The sequence below is a fragment of the Cyprinus carpio genome, chromosome B6, assembly GCF_018340385.1.
Source record: "Cyprinus carpio isolate SPL01 chromosome B6, ASM1834038v1, whole genome shotgun sequence".
Lineage (NCBI taxonomy): Eukaryota > Metazoa > Chordata > Actinopteri > Cypriniformes > Cyprinidae > Cyprinus > Cyprinus carpio.
Genome location: NC_056602.1, coordinates 6,739,802 through 6,759,478, shown reverse-complemented (window position 1 = coordinate 6,759,478; position 19,677 = coordinate 6,739,802). Strand labels below are relative to the sequence as shown.

At 35.2% G+C, this 19,677-nt stretch overlaps 1 pseudogene; it reads left to right on the top strand.

Moving 5' to 3' along the window:
• The first annotated feature begins 1,450 nt into the window (after positions 1–1,450).
• LOC122137583 lies at positions 1,451–17,522 on the top strand (annotated as a pseudogene).
• The last annotated feature ends 2,155 nt before the right edge of the window (positions 17,523–19,677 follow it).

The following is a 19,677-nucleotide window of genomic DNA, read 5'->3' as shown; positions in this document are numbered from 1 at the left end:
CTTGTACAGGTTCACTGTCTATATCATTTACCTTCCTGACCTTGTTATATAAGACTCTTAAGGCACTGAAGCAGATAATAGTGTAAACGGCTGAGCTGTACACAGAGCGTGTGAGAGAGGGTGTGTGTGTGTGTTTCATAAGGCATAGCTGACATTAGCACTGAAACATGCACTTAGAGATAATATAGTTATAACCTATGGTCCTTTCTGTCCATGCCATGGTTTTATCATCCCCATTGTGTCTCTGTTTCTGGCTTATCAACATTAATGAATCACAACTGTAAATGCAGCTATTTATTAAGAACTGAAATCACTGCTGAGAAAAGAGTTTATTTCTGATTTGGCTGTAAGTCAGTTTGGTTTTCTGTTCTCTCTACCATAAATAAGTAAGTAAATCAATAAGATTACATAATATATAAAACGTTGCAGAGGAATCACAGGCTAGTTACTGTAATGAGGTCATTTATAATTGTCACATATTCATGAGTTTTTGAGTTCTTGTCAATAAGAAATATCTCAGCGCCATCCCCATGGTTGTGATTCAGTATATGAATACATTGTTTTGTAATAGTCTGAATCATACACTTAATGAGCAACTCTGACATTTTCTCTGCTATTTCATAACATCTTACCTGTGCAGTCTGGCACCGGGCGAGGTTCACGTGCAGGCACAACAACCGCAGGATTTTACTTCGTATGAGCGTCAAACTTTTACCAAATTCCTTTGCCAAATTTAAAAACACAGTGCGTTTTGGTATTAGGACGCGCTCCTGTGTTCGAAAATAAGTTAAAAGGAGGAGGCGATATGGATTGGAAATCTGAAAAAGGAGGCCTGTTTCTTTGTTTTACTACGGTGAGGTCTGCGTGTGTTTGAAGTGTAACGTCGCTATTTAAAGGGTTTCAGGGTTTCTGCTATCACTCGGGCAAATATTTGATGGGCATAAGACAATGTTTTGTCAATTATTATTAAGTGTTGTTCAGAGAAAATCTTAAAGTTTTAATAGAAACACCCAAGGTCTATGCAATTCTCTTTTGGAGTAATCACCCATCTTTTACTTCTCTGTGTTTTTGGTATTTCATTTATTAATCGTTTTATATGCTTCACATTGTGCCGTTTTACCAGTTTATTCACTGTTCTTACAGACAAACACACACAAGAACATGAGCTGTTCTATCACTGCTAATTATATTCAACAAAAGTGCACTGAGTGGAATAAACAGAACTGAAAGCCCATTAGTTTGTGTAACAAACAGATTATTGTGTGTGTTTGTCAGCATGGACAGAATCAGATGGACGGAAGAGAAATGCAGGGTTACTAGAGTTTAGATGCTAAAGACATCAGACAGTGTTCAGTTTTCTGCATCAGATCATGAAGGATCATTCTGGAAGGTCATGGCATCCCCTCTCCTGGTTTTAGCAGAGTCCAAACAGCTGATCCACTACTGACCTCTGATCCACTACGAACAGACACTGGATAAGGAGCATCATCAACAGTGAGTAGCTCATTCTGTGTTTCACTAAAGTTCATGCTGCTTTATAAAGTCTCTCAAATTCCAAACAATTAATTCTGTTATTTTTAATGGAAAAAAATTACATATATGAATGTTAACAATATCCAATATTATATGATTATATTATTTATATAAAGAAAATATATTAGGACAACTACTTTACAGTTATATAGTGCATTTATCTACATAATGCTGTTAGTCTACAATAAATTATAAAATAAAACTGCTTAATACTAAAAACTTAGAAACCTTAAGATCTGACATACAAGATTAGAGAGATAAAACCTTTGCAGTGTTTTTCCTCAGTCTTAATCCCTATTCTCCTTTAGTTTATAATCAAAGAAATTACTTTAAATAAAACGTTAAATGAAATAAAATATTTTTAAAAACTTTATATTTTGTCTATAGTTGAGCTTGCCAGGGTAACATTTCTTATTATATTTTATTTAAATTGATGTACTAAAATAACTAAAACTAAAATAAAATTAATAAAAACCAAATAGACCTATATATAAAAATAAAAAGTAATAAAAATCAGACAAATGCACAACAAAGTTACAAAAAACTTTAAAAATTAAATGGAAAATATAAAAATCAAAACAAAAATAAAATCATCAAAATATTAATAAAATTTACAATAGTATCTCAGTGATACAAAATAACACTGCTGAATGCACATTAAAGTTTTATAATATGACTGACATGTGTCTGCTGATCTTGGAGGAATAAAATTAAATTAAACTTTAAGAATAAAAACGTTTTGAGTACAGTCTCTCCTAGGAAGTCGACTTCCTAGATTTATTACAGGTAATTTTGCTGAATTACTTAATTTTACCTAAATTTACTGTTTTTTTTTTTATTAAATTTGTAAAAATTTCAATGTTACATCATAAAATGAATAAGAAATATGTGTGTGTATGTATTGATTTATTTTTTATAGTTATTTAACTATTGGTTAGCCAAATAACATTCATAACATGGGGAAGTCATGGCCTAATGGTTAGAGAGTTTGACTCCTAACTCTAAGGTTGTGGGTTCGAGTCTCTGGCCGGCAATACCACGACTGAGGTGCCCTTGAGCAAGGCACCGAACCCCCAACTGCTCCCCGGGCACCGCAGCATAAATGGCTGCCCACTGCTCCGTGTGTTTGTGTGTTCACACTGCTGTGTGTGTGCACTTTGGATGGGATAAATGCAGAGCACGAATTCTGAGTATGGGTCATGTCACTTTTTTTTTCACATTCCTGACATGAATCTTCTGCTCTTGGAGGAAGCTGGTGTATAATTTGGGTGGAGGATGAGGTCCTCTCTGGTGGTGTCTGGTGGAGAGAAGGGTCTGCGAGCACGATTTGGACGAATAAGGCATCTGCTGTGCCAGACTGGGCATCATGTGGATGTGCAGATGGACGAGGAGCCCGGCGTTTGGCTCAGGAGCTTCCATCTGCTGGACCTTGAGGAATGCAGTGAGGTCAGTGTTGATGATGATCTGTTGACAATTATATTTGCATTTATTCATTTAGTATGCTCTTTAATGCAAAGCAGCTGACAAATAAGCTGTATAAGGATCCAGAGCTAGCTAGAATTGAGCTTGGACAGAACAAGAGTAAAGCAGCAAAAAGTATATTTATCCCTTCTAAACCTCTGATGTTCCTCTGATATTTGTTGATTGCAATAAGTTAATTCATGCATCCACTTTTGTTGAATTTACACTACTGTTCAAACTTTTTTTAAACTTTATGATTTAATTTTTTTAAGAAATGAATACCTTTATTAAGCAAGAAGACATTAAATTGATCAAAAGTGACTGTGAAGCATTTATAATGTTACAAAAGATTTAAGTTAATCTTGATCAAATGTATCACTGTTTCCACAAAAATAGTAAGCAGCACAACTGTTTGTAACACTGCTAATAATAAGAAATGTTTCTTGAGCAAATCAACATATAAGAAAGATCTCTGAAAGATCGTGACACTGAAGACTAGAGTAATGGCTGCTGAAAATTTCAAATTTATAACAAATTTACATAGAAAACAGATATTTTAAATTGTAATAATATTTATAAATATTGCTGTTTTACTCTATTTTGATCAAATAAATGTCTTTAAAAATTAATCATTAATTAAAATCTTACTGACCCCCCAAAAAATCTGAGCATAAGTGTATGTTTTCATAAATAAAACTAAAAGGAAAAGGTGGTTTTGGTGTCACATTACACCCGCATGGTTAAAAAATTGTTTAAATGTTTAAAATGTATCTACTAGCATAGGTATTACCTGACAAGAATGTTACTAAGCACATCAATAATGAAAAATGTTTTAACATAGCAGGCATGTACATTTTTTAAGCTATTCTACCTGGCATTAAAACTATGTTGCACCAGTGAATTTGACGTTGAAATGAAGTGTTTAAATGTAACTGCACACACATCAGCATGTGACCTCTGTCTTAGTAATGAGTGGTATTGTTATGGATATGCTTAAATACTTTTATCGTGATGATCGTGGTCTCTCAATAACAGCTCTGTAGTGTGCGTCACCTATTGTTATGTTGTAGTGTCTCAGTGAGCGTGGGGTGGCCTGCTTGGATGCCATTGCACATTCACAGATCTACGTCAGAGAGAACAGAAAGACCTTAATGAACTATACCCAGAAACCAACAAACCGCTGATTGTATCATTCAGAGTGTGTGTGTGTGTGTGTGTGTGTATGGGCTTTGTAAATAGGCATTTCATACAATTTTCACCATTATTCATTGAAGGGTCTGCATAGTGGCATCTGAGTCATTTGTACTTTTCCTGGATTAAATGGGCTGCACTTTATTTGCCAGTGGATCAGTACAATGTGATTTAAACCTTGACATAAACAATGAAAGATCATGATGTGAAACTAATAATGAAATATTTAAGATTCCGCATTATTTTGCATGATAGGCACTAATTAAAAAAAAAAAAAGACATGGAAATACATTTGGACAAACAGTCAGATTTCCTTTACTTCCTTTGATTGTTAAACTGATCATATAAAAACTGTGTTGCTTGCTAAATGAAAGTATTTCACTTAGGTCTTCAGACGTTTGGACTGCTTTATAACTAACAAAGAGAAAAAATGTAAATGATCAATTGTATGTTTGAATGAGTTGTTTATAAATTAGATGCTGTGTTTTAATTGTGTATACATTTAGTTCAGTGTCTAGTCTTGTACTTTGCCCAAATTCTCATACCAGGAAATTACATGGTAAAATAAAAGTATTTCAATCATAATCTTAATTTTCAATTTAAAAAATGAAGTAATGTGGATTTCCATACTTTTCACACTTGACATTATGAATCCTACTATGCCCTAAGGCTTAGATTATGAATATTAATTCAGCAATGCGAAGTAGGCGTTATCACGCAACGTGAATTAATATCATAAATCAAGCCTTCAACATAGTACGATGAGGCGCCGCCGGAACTTTCTAATTAATATTAATGAGCGCGCCCCGTACGTCATACTAGACGTAATTGTATACGTATAGAGACCAACCCACTGCAGTTTAAAGCGCTTGACAGGTGCGCTGTGTGCTACATCGACAGCCAAAACACAGATATAATCAGAAAGATAATCGATTTCATTTCCCTTTCGACCACTTTATATTTGATGACAATAAAGCTAGTACTGTATGAAAATGTACAGTAAGTTGACTTTATCGTCACTGGAGTTTTTAATTAAACCTGACTTCGCAAAGTTATTCATTTCTAGCAGCTCCAAGGAATATAGTTTACAACGTGTTTTGCTGCGCTAATGGAAAGTCCTTAATTATTACACTGCTTGATCAGACGGTTTGAGGACAAAGAGAGCCTGAAAACATGGGAAAATGGGAGTTCACTATGGTAAGTCGCGTGTTTAATTAATAATTTCAATAAAGGACATTAATTTTGTTTAATGTTATTTTACAGGTTAGAATGACTAAAGAAAATTTGACTTTGCAAACGCAATTTGTTGTAACTTCTACAGTGTGTCGCGCGGCGCACGGTGTTAATTGTTTCTCTTCATTTTAATACCAGATAAAATGCATTATTTCCTGTTCTTTCTTTTTCGGATATCCCAGTACTGTCACAAAAAACTCAATGGGTTTACAATTAGTCGTGATATTGGCTTTAGGAAAGCGTTTAATCAGCTGCTGGCCAGAGGTGTTCCATGTAATGCGTGCTGAGGGGAGGGTGTGGTGCACTCTTCCCTCGAGTCAGGAGTCTCACAATAGAGCTGATTCTGTGTTTGTTCTCAGACCCCCTGTAGATATTTACAGTGTCCCTGTTTCACATTTGACCTGTGATATTCTTTCAGCTTTCCCTCCCCCAATCATTCCCTGTGTTTTGTTCCATGGCATGGTTTTAGAGGAGACACAGGGCTTTGGCTTGGAAAGCTCTCTGTTTTGCTTGACTGGTGAGTTTCTGGAAAGAATGCACTTGTGATTTTCGCAGCAGTAGATTTGTTAGAGGAATAGACTGCACTTGATTTACTTAGAAGCACAACCTTTTCCACAACCTGTGTGCTTTGCATATTATGTATGTTCATTGAGCTTTTGGCACAGAGCAGTGATACTTTTCAGGCTTAGAACAAAACAGGGCGCAGCAGTGATTGACTTGACAGCTTACATATTTCACATGTCACACGTGTATTCCATACAGCAGCATATTTTCTGGGGGTTGTGCTATGCTAATAGGTCCCGCTTTAAATAAGGGAAATTATCTGAATAAATAAATAAAATACATTTATGTGATGGAGACAATGATGGTGTGATGGTTGACATAGTTGTAAATCCTATCAAAAATGATTAAATTATATACAAAAATCGATAACAATATCCTACATGTCACATTTAAGGTCTAATTTTTAATATTCACCTCTTCCCTTTGTCAGGACATATTAGAAGTGTTATATATATATATCTATATATATATATTATATATATATATATATATATATGAAACAATGTATCTTTCTTAGTTAATATACACTATTGTTTAAAAGTTTAGGGTCAGTAGGTTTTTATGTTCAAAGAAGTCTTTTGTACTTAAGGATCAAGAATACAGTATTTACAGTTATTACAGTTTAAAACAGCTGTATATTCAAATAATGTATATTATGACAGGCACGGCAAGATGTTTTAGGTTGGGGGTGCTGTATGTGCGGGGGGTGGGGGGAACAATAGATGCTAATTACACTAAGTGAAAATAGCAGTGTGTTTTTTAGTGATCTATTTATATGTTAAAATTAGATTCTATTTATATGTTAAAATAGCAGGATATTCTGCTAATTACTTATTGTAAATAGTGGCAATTATCTGCACCACAGCATTGTTATACATTATAAAACAGTGTGCAATAACAACTTATTGAGTGTAAATTTTTATTTTAATTAAAATTATTAAATGGATGCCACCTTATTGGGACAAAAGCCCTCCCTACACCTACCTTAATATCATAATATAAAATCAGTTTGGTTGATGTTTTTGAATTTATGTTCTGAGGATAGGTGATTTATAGCTAATACACATTTTTTATTATTAAAAAAATCAAATTAATGTTGGTGTTGAAACATTCTAGTTGAATTCTATGATTGATTTCATTTTCAAATTTTTTTTATAATGGCATATAAATCAGTTGGTCGTCTTGTGTTTCATGAATCCGTGCAGATGACACCATTATGCGAATAGGTCCTCAAGCCAGTTGTTATGATCTCATCTAATTATTGGTCCCATCTGAATTAGTCAACAACACTACCGTTTTGTGCCTGGAAGAGAAAACACTGGACTTAATTTACTCCAGTTGTGTTACACAGTCTGTCTTTGTTTAAAATCATCAGGGTTTTTTTTTTTTTTGTCGCCCACATTCGTGTATTCATTTGTGGGATATGGTATTTGCTATGCACATAATCATGGCTTCATTTACCACCAAAGAGGATTTTTATAAAAGACAGTACTGAGTATTTTTGGCTGTCAACCTAGTTAGGGTTTGCCACCATGAAACACGTTAAATGATTTCTCCTTCTTTCCTTAAAATGAAAATGCCCTTCTTGTGTGCGCATCATTAAACAGTGGTGGTATTATTTTAATACGTAAAAATGTTTGGTGTATTTGCTTATAACTTGTAATAACAACTCTATAATTGTACAAGATTTTGTTGAAAAAAGCAAAATCCTCTGCTAAAAAGAAAAATGTTATGTACAATGTATTGTCTTCTCAGCCTGGTGAAGATAAAATGTATTCACTCCTCCTGACTAGTTAATTTGGATTGAACTATTTGCCTGTATTTTTCCAAAGAGCTCCTGTTTTGTATATTTCTTCCTGGACAGGTGAAAATTTTAGGTCAGTGTCTTTTCTAAAATAAACGCTGCAGTATCAGGACTGCAAATTAGAAATCTTTTTGATGACACTATTGTTTGCTTTATTAGCGTTGCAGTAGGCATCATATCAAGCTTAATGATAGGTCAAGGTGTGTATATGTCTGATGATCTGTTTGTGCAGGACCCGGGTGCAGGAGTGGGGAGAAGGAGGGATGGAAGACGGGGCCATTTATGGCATCACTCCTTCACAGAGAACCCATCCAGCCCCCACCTGATGCCGCTGAGACCTCTTCTTCTGCCTTCGGCTTCATGCAGTACCGCACACAGAACAGAAGTCCGCAGGCTAAAAGCAGCCACTCTGGAGCGTCTTGTCACAGAATTGGTGAACCCGAGTGCCCTGACCCAGACTACATGCAAATCTTCCTCTCCACCCTAACAGAGCCTTTACCTGCACAAATGCTCTCATAGAACTCCTGTTTCAAGGTTAGCATAAATGCTCATTTTAAAGAGTATAATTGCTGTCTCAGAGGATTATAGGGACATTGAACTAACATGAACATTACTGTCTGGTGCTATTATGATTAAAAAAACCCTAACCGAATCAGTATTCAGCAAGGACACTTAAAAATTGATCAAAAGTGTCCAGTAAAGACATTTTATTAAGAAAATGTTACAAAAGAAGTTATAGCTAATACAATTTTTGTTATTATGAACGTTCTGGTTCATCAGAGAATCCTGAAAAAAAGTCATGTTTCCACAAAAATATTAAAGCACCAATCACAGCATATTAGAATGATTCCTGAAGGATCATAAGACACTAAATACTGGAGTAATGATGCTGAAAATTCAGCTTTGCATTAAAGTAATAAATTATATTTTAAAATGTATTAACATAGAAAACAGTAATTTTAAATTGTAATATTTCACAATATTATGGTTTTAACTAGCACATTTTATTTTTTTTATTTTTATTGTTTACATTATTTGTAGCACATTCATTCATAAACAGTTGACTATATTTTTTTTATTATATATATATATATATATATATATATAGCATAGAGATAGGTATTTTTTCTACCCAAACAATAATTCATTTTTTCATATGAAAATCAAAAATAGTTTTTTTTTTTGTACAGTAAAAGTGAACAGCAGTTAGGACTGTCATGCTCCAATAAGAACCATAAACTATATTATTCCACATTTGTGTTCCTTCAAATACCATATAATTCTAGGGCGGAATTAACCAAAATTTAGGTCCCATGTTGCTTGATATAAAACTGTAGCTAAACTTATTGTGCGTCAGTGAGAGTTATAACCCATATGGGCTGTTTCCAAAACCTGAATGGAGGAAGGATGACATCAAGTTACCTCCGAATTTAATGTTTTCATAACTCTCCATCATACCCTCATCCGGTGATATACTACAAAACCTGTGCCTTAACTGTTGGTAGAACGGAATAAAAATATGTCAAATTTTGAATGTTCTTTGTCACGTTAGAAGCATGACGTTGTGTGCATTGCAGGCCTGTCAGTTTTTCCTTTGGAGGTACTCTTCATAAGTCATTTGACTTGACTTCCATTTCGAGACACAACTGTCCCTCTCGGATGTATTGTATATATGAGGTAATTTACACAGTATACATTCCCCTACAAGGCTCAGGGACGGTGAATAATCAAATGAGGGTTGGTGAAGCCCAAATTACTAAATTCAGTATGAGGCAGAGTGATTTCCCAGATGCACCTTTGATTACTGTGGGATTTGTGACATATCGCAAATAAATGTGCAAGGATATCGCACCCAATACAAAGCAATGACGCGTGGAATGGAGGAGGACACCTCAAATGTAAAACAGGTTTCACTTTGACTTGTCTCACGTCAGAGGTGCTTTTGTTGAACCATGAGAGTCCTTGTGTTTTGTTGACATAAATAAAGGTAATAGACCTTGAAAGAGCACTTGTTTGTTTGAAAATTGTTGTGTGTTTATAAATCTAAAGCTTCTTTTGGAAGAGTTTTTAGGAATATTAACTTTAGACTGACGTTATTTGTCTCTGTAGAGAGGACATGGTCACCAATCTCGGACAACCAGTGTCTGCGTTAGAAGGTGAGTTGAATCCATGTGTTTAGGAATGTCTTGGAATAGTTTGGATTTCTGACTTTATCAGTATATTCTGGGATCAAATGTATGTTACAATAATGAACCTTAAATTGAAACGGTGGTTGTGTACCAGTGCAATCATTATCTATTATTAGTAAAGTTAACTGGTTACTCATCTTGATTATTCATTCAAATTCTCAGAGCTGCGTTAATTAGTCTGAAAGAATGCTGACAAAGTGTGTTGTGTGTGTGTGTGGCAGGTTCTCTGCCTCGTCTGATCCGGCTATGGTTAGACGAGTATCCAAGAGGACCTTCGGGATTATCTCCAGGCTCACCAGGCTCTTCTTCTGCTCTGTATCCATCTGCGTCATCGCCTCTGTTTTCAGACGTCTGGTTTCATCAAGCCGATGCACTTCTAAAAAAAATTCACGACGGAAGGCAAGTCTAAAAATATAGCTAATTTAAACATTAATGTGCACACACCAAAAAAAATCAATGCTAAACAAACTTCTTATGACTCAACAGACGGGCACACAGATGCATCAGCAGAAACCAGCACAACTGCTGTAGACGAATCAGGCAACTGAAGACGCCACGAACAGACAGGACATAGAAGAGACGGGGGATGTACTGGCCTTCCCTGCACAAGACATTTGCTGAGCAGCTCACGTTATTAGATGCTCTGTAGGTTGTCAAGGTTTGTACATACTGAACGGCTAGTTTTTATTTCAAGACCCTACTTCTTATTCATCTGCTTATGTTTCATTTGTCTCAGGAGGAGCTCTTTGCAAAGTGGTTCCATTTCAGACTGCCTTGGCTGCATGTTGGTCTCAAAGGGACAAGAAAGAGAATCGAAATCTAGCGCCTACAGTCCGTGCCACCATTGCCCCCGAGTTCAATGCTGTGTCACTAACTGCGTTATCACCAATCTCTTGCTGTGCCCTTCCGTCTCCACATCCCCCTTCCGGTTCCCCATCCTGCACTCGCAGCACGCCCCTACACGACAGGGCAAAAGATTATTGAGAAGAGGAAAGTGGGATCTCTGTGGCTCAGGTGCGTATAAGAACTGAAACATACTAGGCAAGTATGAAGTCGGAAATGATGTCAAGATTGCAATCTTGTGCCAGGGTTGCCAGGCTTCACTTGTGCACAACAAAAAACTGCCCAATTGCTACCCAAAAGGATACTAGCCCAATCGCGTTTCGAGGGGTTAGTCCCCCGATTAAAATAGGCATTCTGGGGGATAAAATACACCGTTTTTTGGCAGGGTTCCCCTGGTAAATGAGCTTTTAGGGGCTTAATATCCGTTATTGGGGTCGTTTTCAACCCACGGCAACAGTGGCTACGTTAACATGCAACCAAATAATCCGTTGTAATTGGATTGTTGGCTCAATCGGACTGAAAAGCCTTCATGTAAACACCTTAATCGAGCGGGACTGAAAGATTCGAATCGGATTGAAGGGGGTGGTTATTATGCTTTTCTAATACGATTGAGAGTGCCATGTTTGGGCGAATGGGGAGGGCACACGGGCATTTTTACTTACTAACTGCGTGATAAATATGAGCAGCACGGCACAGCGGTTTATATGTATATTTATCCACAAATGGATAAATATTAATTCTTCTGTTAAAAACAAAAAGAGAAACCGTGTCAGAGAGTGGTTATTATGTGCAAACAGTGAGAAACTATATTTGTGCAGTTGTGGCGCACCCTGAACGATAAAAAAAAAATCTATATTACCCAATTTGAACCAAGCTTGTGACATTAACCCCATCCCTTTATTTAGCGTTCATGTAAACACTACATTCAGATTAATAAATCGGAATTAATTCAGTCCGATTGAACCAAAAATTGGGCATGTAAACGTAGCCAGGGTTAAAAGTAGCCCGATTGACGTGGCAAACACTGACTCTGCAGTTCTCAGCACGGCCACAAGGAGCACTATAATTAGACATTATGAGGAAACACTCTCAGAGCAACATTTTGCAAACAAATTTGCTGAGCAAGTTAAGATATTTAAGCTGTTGACGAGTTTAAGTCTAACCACTTGAATTTTTAATGATACTGACATTTAAAGAGATCATTACTCTGTGTTGGTGCATATTTGATCCAAAAAGGATAAAAGAGTTAGATATATTTTTAGTATTATTTTAAGCTGATTTGTTCTTTTTATTATCATTTATGTTACAGGAGTGCCCATCAGTTGAGAAACTTCTCCTCTCTAAGATGCCATCTTTATCTGCTCTTCAGTCTAATGCTGTTTACCGGCTAAAGAAAACTTGGGCGGCATCAGCAGGTAGTGTCTTCTGATCCTTACACGAAGAGTTGCTAAACCTGTAGTGCAATGTTTTAGTTGCGCATATTAAATTGCACACAACACATAGTATTACATTTAAATGGATAAATGGGGTAATTTCAGGGAGAAGAGTTTGGCTGCCTTTGATCACCTCTGCGACACATTTCCTGATGAGAACTTTGTTCTGGTCAATCGAGATATTCTTGTAGAGGTAATTTTCACAGAGAAAAATACAGTAAAATAGTAACATTGTAAAATGTCTATTTGAAATATATTTAAAAAGGCTAATTTGGTGAGATGTTATGAAATGGAATTCTTTGATTAACAAAGTTCAAAATAAAAGCAATTTGTATCGGAAACATTTTAATCATAAGAAACACATTATAAATGTTTTTAACTGTCACGTTTGATCAATGTAAAAAATACAATATTTCTTAAAAAAACAATTACATTTATGGAAAAAAACTTCCATCAATATTTGGCCCAGCCAATGTGCAAACAAATCCCTCTAATGATTTAACATCAATGTGTTAGAGCTGATAGCAGTGTTGAATCTCTGATAATAAAATGACATCATCTCATACTGGCTGCTTTTATTAATATGCCCTTTTTACTATCTTTAAAGATGCTACCAGGCAACAGTTCAATATTTTCCAACCCCGTTTTTCCCTCTAGCTCACATGCAAAGAGTAAAATCAGTAGAGCAAAATGAATATGAGGTTAATGCAAGAGTTATCTTGTTTTGGCAAAGAAAACCATTATGGAGGCACAACATCCCATAATGTTCTGGCAGTGTTCAGTGTATACAACAAAACATTCATTGTTGTTATCTGTGCTGGCTTTTAATAATCTAATCCCACTCCTCGTTTGACCGCACTCTTTAATCATGCTTCTATTAAGTAATGTACTTATCTTGAATGTGGCATTTTTTCTTTGGGGTGTGGAAGATTGATTTTGAATGTTTTCTAAAGTGATTTATGTACCCAATGTTTCGCTAAGCCAAGTGTTGCAGTGGATCTATACGCTTCGGGTTTTAATCATATGCTTATCTAGAATCGTTTGTCACTTTGTTTGCCATTTCAGTATGCCAAATGTCCTGCTATCGATTTTTTTTGTGATTGATTTAGGAAGGAAATTCCAGGCAGTGATGTCAGACCCTCAAAACCGCTCCAAAGTCTCTCAGACCCAGTCCTACATGCTGAGAACATGGTAGATAATCAATAGCAATGTTTTCATACAAACAACGCCCTGCTGAAAGTAGTGCATTTGATCCTATTTAAGGCAACTGGCCTAAGTTGCTGTTTAAAAATATTTATAAATCTAATGTTATTCTGGGAAATGAACGTAATTCTTTTTTGTGGAAGTAGGCATTTGCCAACGGCAAATTTTTACTGGGCTGCTCTAGTTGGACTCAAGTAATTTCATTTACGATATGAAAATCTGTCTCAATGTGAATCTGCCAACTCATTCATTGAAAACACCCAAAAAGGGTATTACCACAATGCTAGCTGACACAGTATGACTTAACAGGATGCATCAACAGCATGTTCCTCTAACTGAAACCTATTTATACTCAGCATATAATAACTCTTAGCTGTTGGAAAAGATGTGTTTGCTTAAAACCGAGGAAGCTTTTAATTGAAGCATGTGTGCAGATTTGTTTAAGTTAAAATGTACACTTTTTTCCCTGAAGTTTGGCTTCAGTATAATTTATTTATTTTTATTTTAAAGAAATGAATGCTTTTATTCAGCAAGGATGAAATTAATTGGACCGCAAGTGACGGTTAAAAAACTTTCGACACAATATAAAAAAAATTTCATTTGGTTTCAACTAAATGCTATTCTTTTGCCGATTCCTTTTAATCATAGAAACACACATTGATAAGAATAAAAATAGAATTCGAATATTTTAATAATTTCTGATGAATCAATGTTGACACTGAAGATGGGATTAATTATACTGAAAATTCAAATTTCAATGTCACACAAGGTAACAAATTGACAAATATGTAAAAAGTGGGAAACCAGGTTCTTTTTAAATTGTAATACCAGTTCACAATATTACTGATTTTACGAAATGTTTTATAGTAATGCGTGCCTGTTGTAAGCATACGAGACAAAAAACATTAAAATATTTTGACGTTTTACTGTATTTTTTGCCTGAACACGTTTTGTTTTTTTCTGGCAGACGCACCCCTCCAGCGGTGAGGTGCCATACCTGGGGCACTTACCTTACTGTTCTCACCATGTTGGACACAGCACCTAAGTTATTAATGTAGTAGAGGTGAGATTTTTTTCTGACACATTAATTCAGCTAGATATATCTAGATCCATCCATACATTACATACACACACACACACATAATATATATCCTATAGTTATATATATAGCTATCTATTAGGTATCTTATAGTATTTTTCTTTATGTTTATAAAAACTTCTCTTCTTTGTGCTCACAGGGGGGATCTCATCAACTTTGAGAAGCGTAAGAACAGTAAGTACAATCATCCTACATATTGTTTCCAGTGGAAAAAGCTAGGTTTTTATAACAATTCTATTGTGTCAAGAGTGCTGATGTGTGTGTTTCTCATTTTTCCTTTTCAGTGTTCATTAGTTTGAGCTTCTGGTCTCAGATCAAGCACACTGCAGGCCTCATGTGCTCACTACAACCTCCAGTCACATCCTCACTAAAATCAGTTCCTGGATCAGACAGCGGCCTACCTGCTTTTCTGCTCAGAAGAGGTTAGGCCAGCATATGCTGCTTTATTCCATTGCTCAGTGATTTTTTCTGCTCATTAGCAAGCGTTGGTTTGAGATCAAGACTGGACTTGCATTCAAGGCTTTGCGGTAACTTTAAGCAAGAGTCCAGCAGGCTACAGAGTATTCAGAGTGAAGCGCAGAGCCTGTTAGATCTGTATTTTGTCAAATCCATTAGCTATGGACGTAGATAATGTCAAGGGAGCTGCTGGAGCAACCGGATGACCCTTGTCCCAGGCTCTCCCAACCCCTGGAGCGCACCAACCGGCTCATCCACCAAGAAACTGATCTCGTGATGTGGTTTGAGGATGCACGTGTTGCGGCACGTGTCAGTGCTGAGTGGAACCAAGCACTTCTCTAAAAGCATGTTTTTCTGTGATGCATATTTCTCTTCTGCTCTATGCAGATTGCTGTCTGGCAGTGAGAACTCAAAGAAGACTTTTGCTGATCAGATCAGTGTATCGTCCTCTGGCTCCAGTGGCTCAGAGATGGAAGATCTCAGCAGCCCCAAACCTCTCACCACTTAGATACAAAGTACAGGTAACAAAACTGCAGACTTTTGTTATTTATTACCTCATATACTCTATAGATGCTACAATATTTAGTTTTTTACTGTAAGTGTAGGCTGTCAGTCGTCAAATTTAAAACACTTATTCAAATTAATTATGATGTGCTGAATCCATCAGAAGAACATAATGACTTATATTTCATAGTACTAAAGTAGTAAAACTACTGAAATAAAGCTAAATAGAAATATTTTAAAATTAATGAACTTAATTTAATTTAATTAATTAAAATTACTAAAACTTAAATTAAAATGAAAACTGAAATATAAAAATAAAAGTTAATTAAAAATATTGAATAAATTACTATAATAGTATTATAAAAATACTGGTACACTGTGGCAGACAGATATTAGGACTGATAGGTATAATATTATCTCAAAACCATATTTTGACTGTTCGTTTAGACTGAGGCTTTAGGTTAGGTAACACCGATTCAGGTCGTTTGTGACTTTTTTGGTTTCGCCTAACTTTGCTCAGTCACACCAAAGTAGTTTAAAGTTTGCACGGTCTTAAAAACAGAGCTTCAGTGAAGTTGACACAGAACCACATGTGTAGTAGATAATGCCGCCAGCGCATGTGATTGTTTTACATACGACGCATCATTAACCAAGTATTCTCGCTTGCAATCTGTGTTGCTGAACACCTAAAAGAAATATACTTATGAAAGAACGAGCTATCTGGTACATATTAATTAGTGGTCAGTTGCACCTAAATTAAATGTGAAAAACCTGTGACTGTGGCTCATCACAGACCTCTTACAGATTTTGTTGGGGTAAAACAGTCTTTCTCATTCCCTCCTTCACAGTATGTATCCTGTCAGGACATCTCAGTCGACACCGCTACCTCCTCTCTGGACTCCGCCCCCGCTCTTTTTCGTAGATTGCCTATCAGGCGGATATGTCTGTCCTGAAACCCTGACAGCCCCTCCCCTACCTCATCTACCTCATCTTCATCATCATCCTCTCCCTCTCTCACGCATCCCATGTACCAACAAGGCAGGTCGCTGATTTCTTGTATCGTCAGAGTCAGTGTGGGAATTTGGCAACAATGGAAACGTTTATAAAAAGTATTTGGTAAGTTGGCTTAATATTTGGTTGATTTCTGCAGTGTCCATGCTTCTCATCTTTTCTTGATTAGGTATTTATTTATTGACATATTTAATAGTGGCAACAAGTTGATGGCTTATGAAGTACGTCGTAGTTGTTTAACCCCAAAAGCAAATCTAAAGTCTTGAAAAACTTTATCATTCTCTTTATTTTGTAGATGAAATACCAGTCAGAGACGTCAGACAAGACAGCTCAGGTGATCAGAGAGCTCTGGAGAAAAGACAACTTGGAAGAGATGAGCTGCCCAAGAATTTTAGTCTCACACAAGGGCTTTCCAGTGACAAAGGTGAAGCTTCTGATTTTTGTTTCAACACTGAAACTCAAAAAACTATTTAGTACAATTTATATACTATCGAAGTATTCATTAATATTGATATTAGATTTTATTTTGGTTTATTTTGCTCCTCATGTGCCGTTGACCTTTTTACTTAATGAATATAAAAATATTTCGATTTTAAAATTTTTTTTTTTTTCATTTTTAGTCATTTAATACTCTTTATTTCACATAGTTGCAACAATTTTCATGCATTTTATTTGTATTTTTCATTAAGATTATATATTAATTCAGCTTTTATTTAAATTAACAAAAGATATGTTTTAGGTTATTAGGTGTAAGCACAAATAGAATATATATATTTTTTTTTTTTTTTTAAGTATGTATTTAGCACTCAATAAATCACTGTCATGTTTTTATATCAGAGTTGCTGATCCCAGACAAAGCCAACGTGTTCTATGCCATGTGCACCGCTGCCAACTTTGACTTTGTGCTTCGCCAGCGTTACAAAAATCTCGGCAGAGCGCCTGGCTCATCCGGAGTCATGGAGCAGTTCGGAGGTCCGCAAGTAACAGAACCTCGATGACAACTCACAGCATAGTGGAATAATACATGAAAAACTTTAAAGTGAACAAAGACTATATAACCACATGGATGACTGTGATGAGCGGGTGACTACTGGATGTCGAAGCTCAGATAAATTTAAAAAACAGACTGATGGATGCATCACTGAGCTCTGAAGCATCCTGGAGTCACAAGTTATGACAACATCTCACTCAGTAATGTCTCATTGACAAATAACAAGGAAACTGTAGCACAGCTGCCACAATAACAGTTCTGATTTAAAACCAGTTAAAACTGGAGGAAAGAAAGACTCATTTGAAATGAAGACCTAGAGAAGTTGCAATAATTGGCCACATCTGCTGCCAGTTTATTCAGAGGTTTTGCCCTTGAAATGGGAGGTCACACATATACCTGAGATTTACTGAGGAACATCTGTCTGTAGGTGGATGAACACAAGTATGGCTTACAAATGCAAGCTTTTATGTAGCTAATATTCAGCGATAGGTAAAAAGTGAAATTTATATTATATTTAGGTTTGGTTTTCTAAGTGACATAATAAAAAAATGTTTATATAATATATTTTATTTAGTTTTAATACATTTTTAATAAAGATCACATTATTTTAATGTTTTGATGCATTTCAGTTTTAGAGTATTTAATTTAACTTTTATGTGTGCTAATTCATCTCTTTTTTGTTGTTCTGTGTTCTGTATAGTGCTGTTTTTTTTTCTTTCAGCTCTTTCTTTTAATTTTTTTAGCTGTATTTATGTGCAATAATCTCAAACCTATAAGCTGTTTCTTAATGTTTTAAGACTTTTGGCAACTGTGCCGAATCTTTGTCTGAATGAAGGATGCTTGCACTTCTTTATCACTTGTTTTTCTCAAGTTGAATATGTTAATTTGTATTTCTGGTAGTGTCAAATGAAGTAACTCATCCATATTGGATATCTTGTGACTTTCTGAGCAAATGCAATTTGGAGAACTGAAGAGCACTGGGTGCACTAGATGAATCTCACCGACTGTGTATGTGTTTTGTGAAAGTTAAAGTAAGTTAGATCCTGAAGGATGTGAAATGTAAGTGCTTGGTGTGTGTGAAATAGTTTGCTGCTAAATAGTGGAGCAGGTGTAGTGTTCCTTGGAAGCTACAGCAAGTGTTTTTGGCAAATTGGAGGGAACCTGAATCAGCATTAAAAGCACACTTTTGCTGTTTGCACAGAAAGCCACAATTCCTGACTGAAATGTGTCTGTCTTTGTGTCATTAAAATGTTAATTTGGCACTTCTTGTTGTCTGTTTTGCATTCTTTGATTTAAAATAATACATCACTTTTTGATTGTTTAAAATATGCTCCCAAAATATGTTTTTTAAACTACATTTCAGAAGTTCTAGTTGCTATATATTTTTTTTTTTTGTAAATATATAATTTTTAAATAGAAATAAGTTTTTTAAATATATCTAATGCTATCTTTACACTGATTAAATGTTAAATTTATCTTAAACATAAAAGTCTAAATAAAGAAACAACATTATGGATGGAAATGCAGATTGAGAAGGAATTCCTTAACATGCATTTATCTTGTTACTATTCACCCTCTCCATTTCTTAAAAAAGTGTTGTGTACATAAAAAAAAGAAACTAAATAAAATGAATAAACTATAAAAGTCCTGTGGGCCAGTGAACATTAAACATGCATGTATATAATTATATTATATAGTGTGTATTCCTGAATTTGTCTTATAAAAGGTTGATCTGTGAGAAGATAAGACAACACTTTAAGTTATTAACAGTTACATACAAGTCTTATGTGGACTGTTTATTCATATACTTTTTATCCTACCTTTTTCAGATTATATAAAAACATTTGAACCCAATCTTAATTTATCTCTAACTTGAATTGTGAAATTAAAATGAAAACTCTTCTATTCTAGGAACACTCTAGAAGGCCGAAAAAATCTCACCAGTCAAATTCAGTCAAATATAATTTTAATGGTTATCTTAGTAATATGCAAACATAAAATGTAAAATAAAAAAGGTATGATCAATAAGACATTAAAACACATTTCTACAATAAAAAAAAAAAAAAAAACTAATAAATTTTTTTTTTTTTTAAAATAAGTTAAGTTCATGTTTTTAAGTCATTTTAATTTAATTTATATTGACATTACCTGTACAGCTTAGT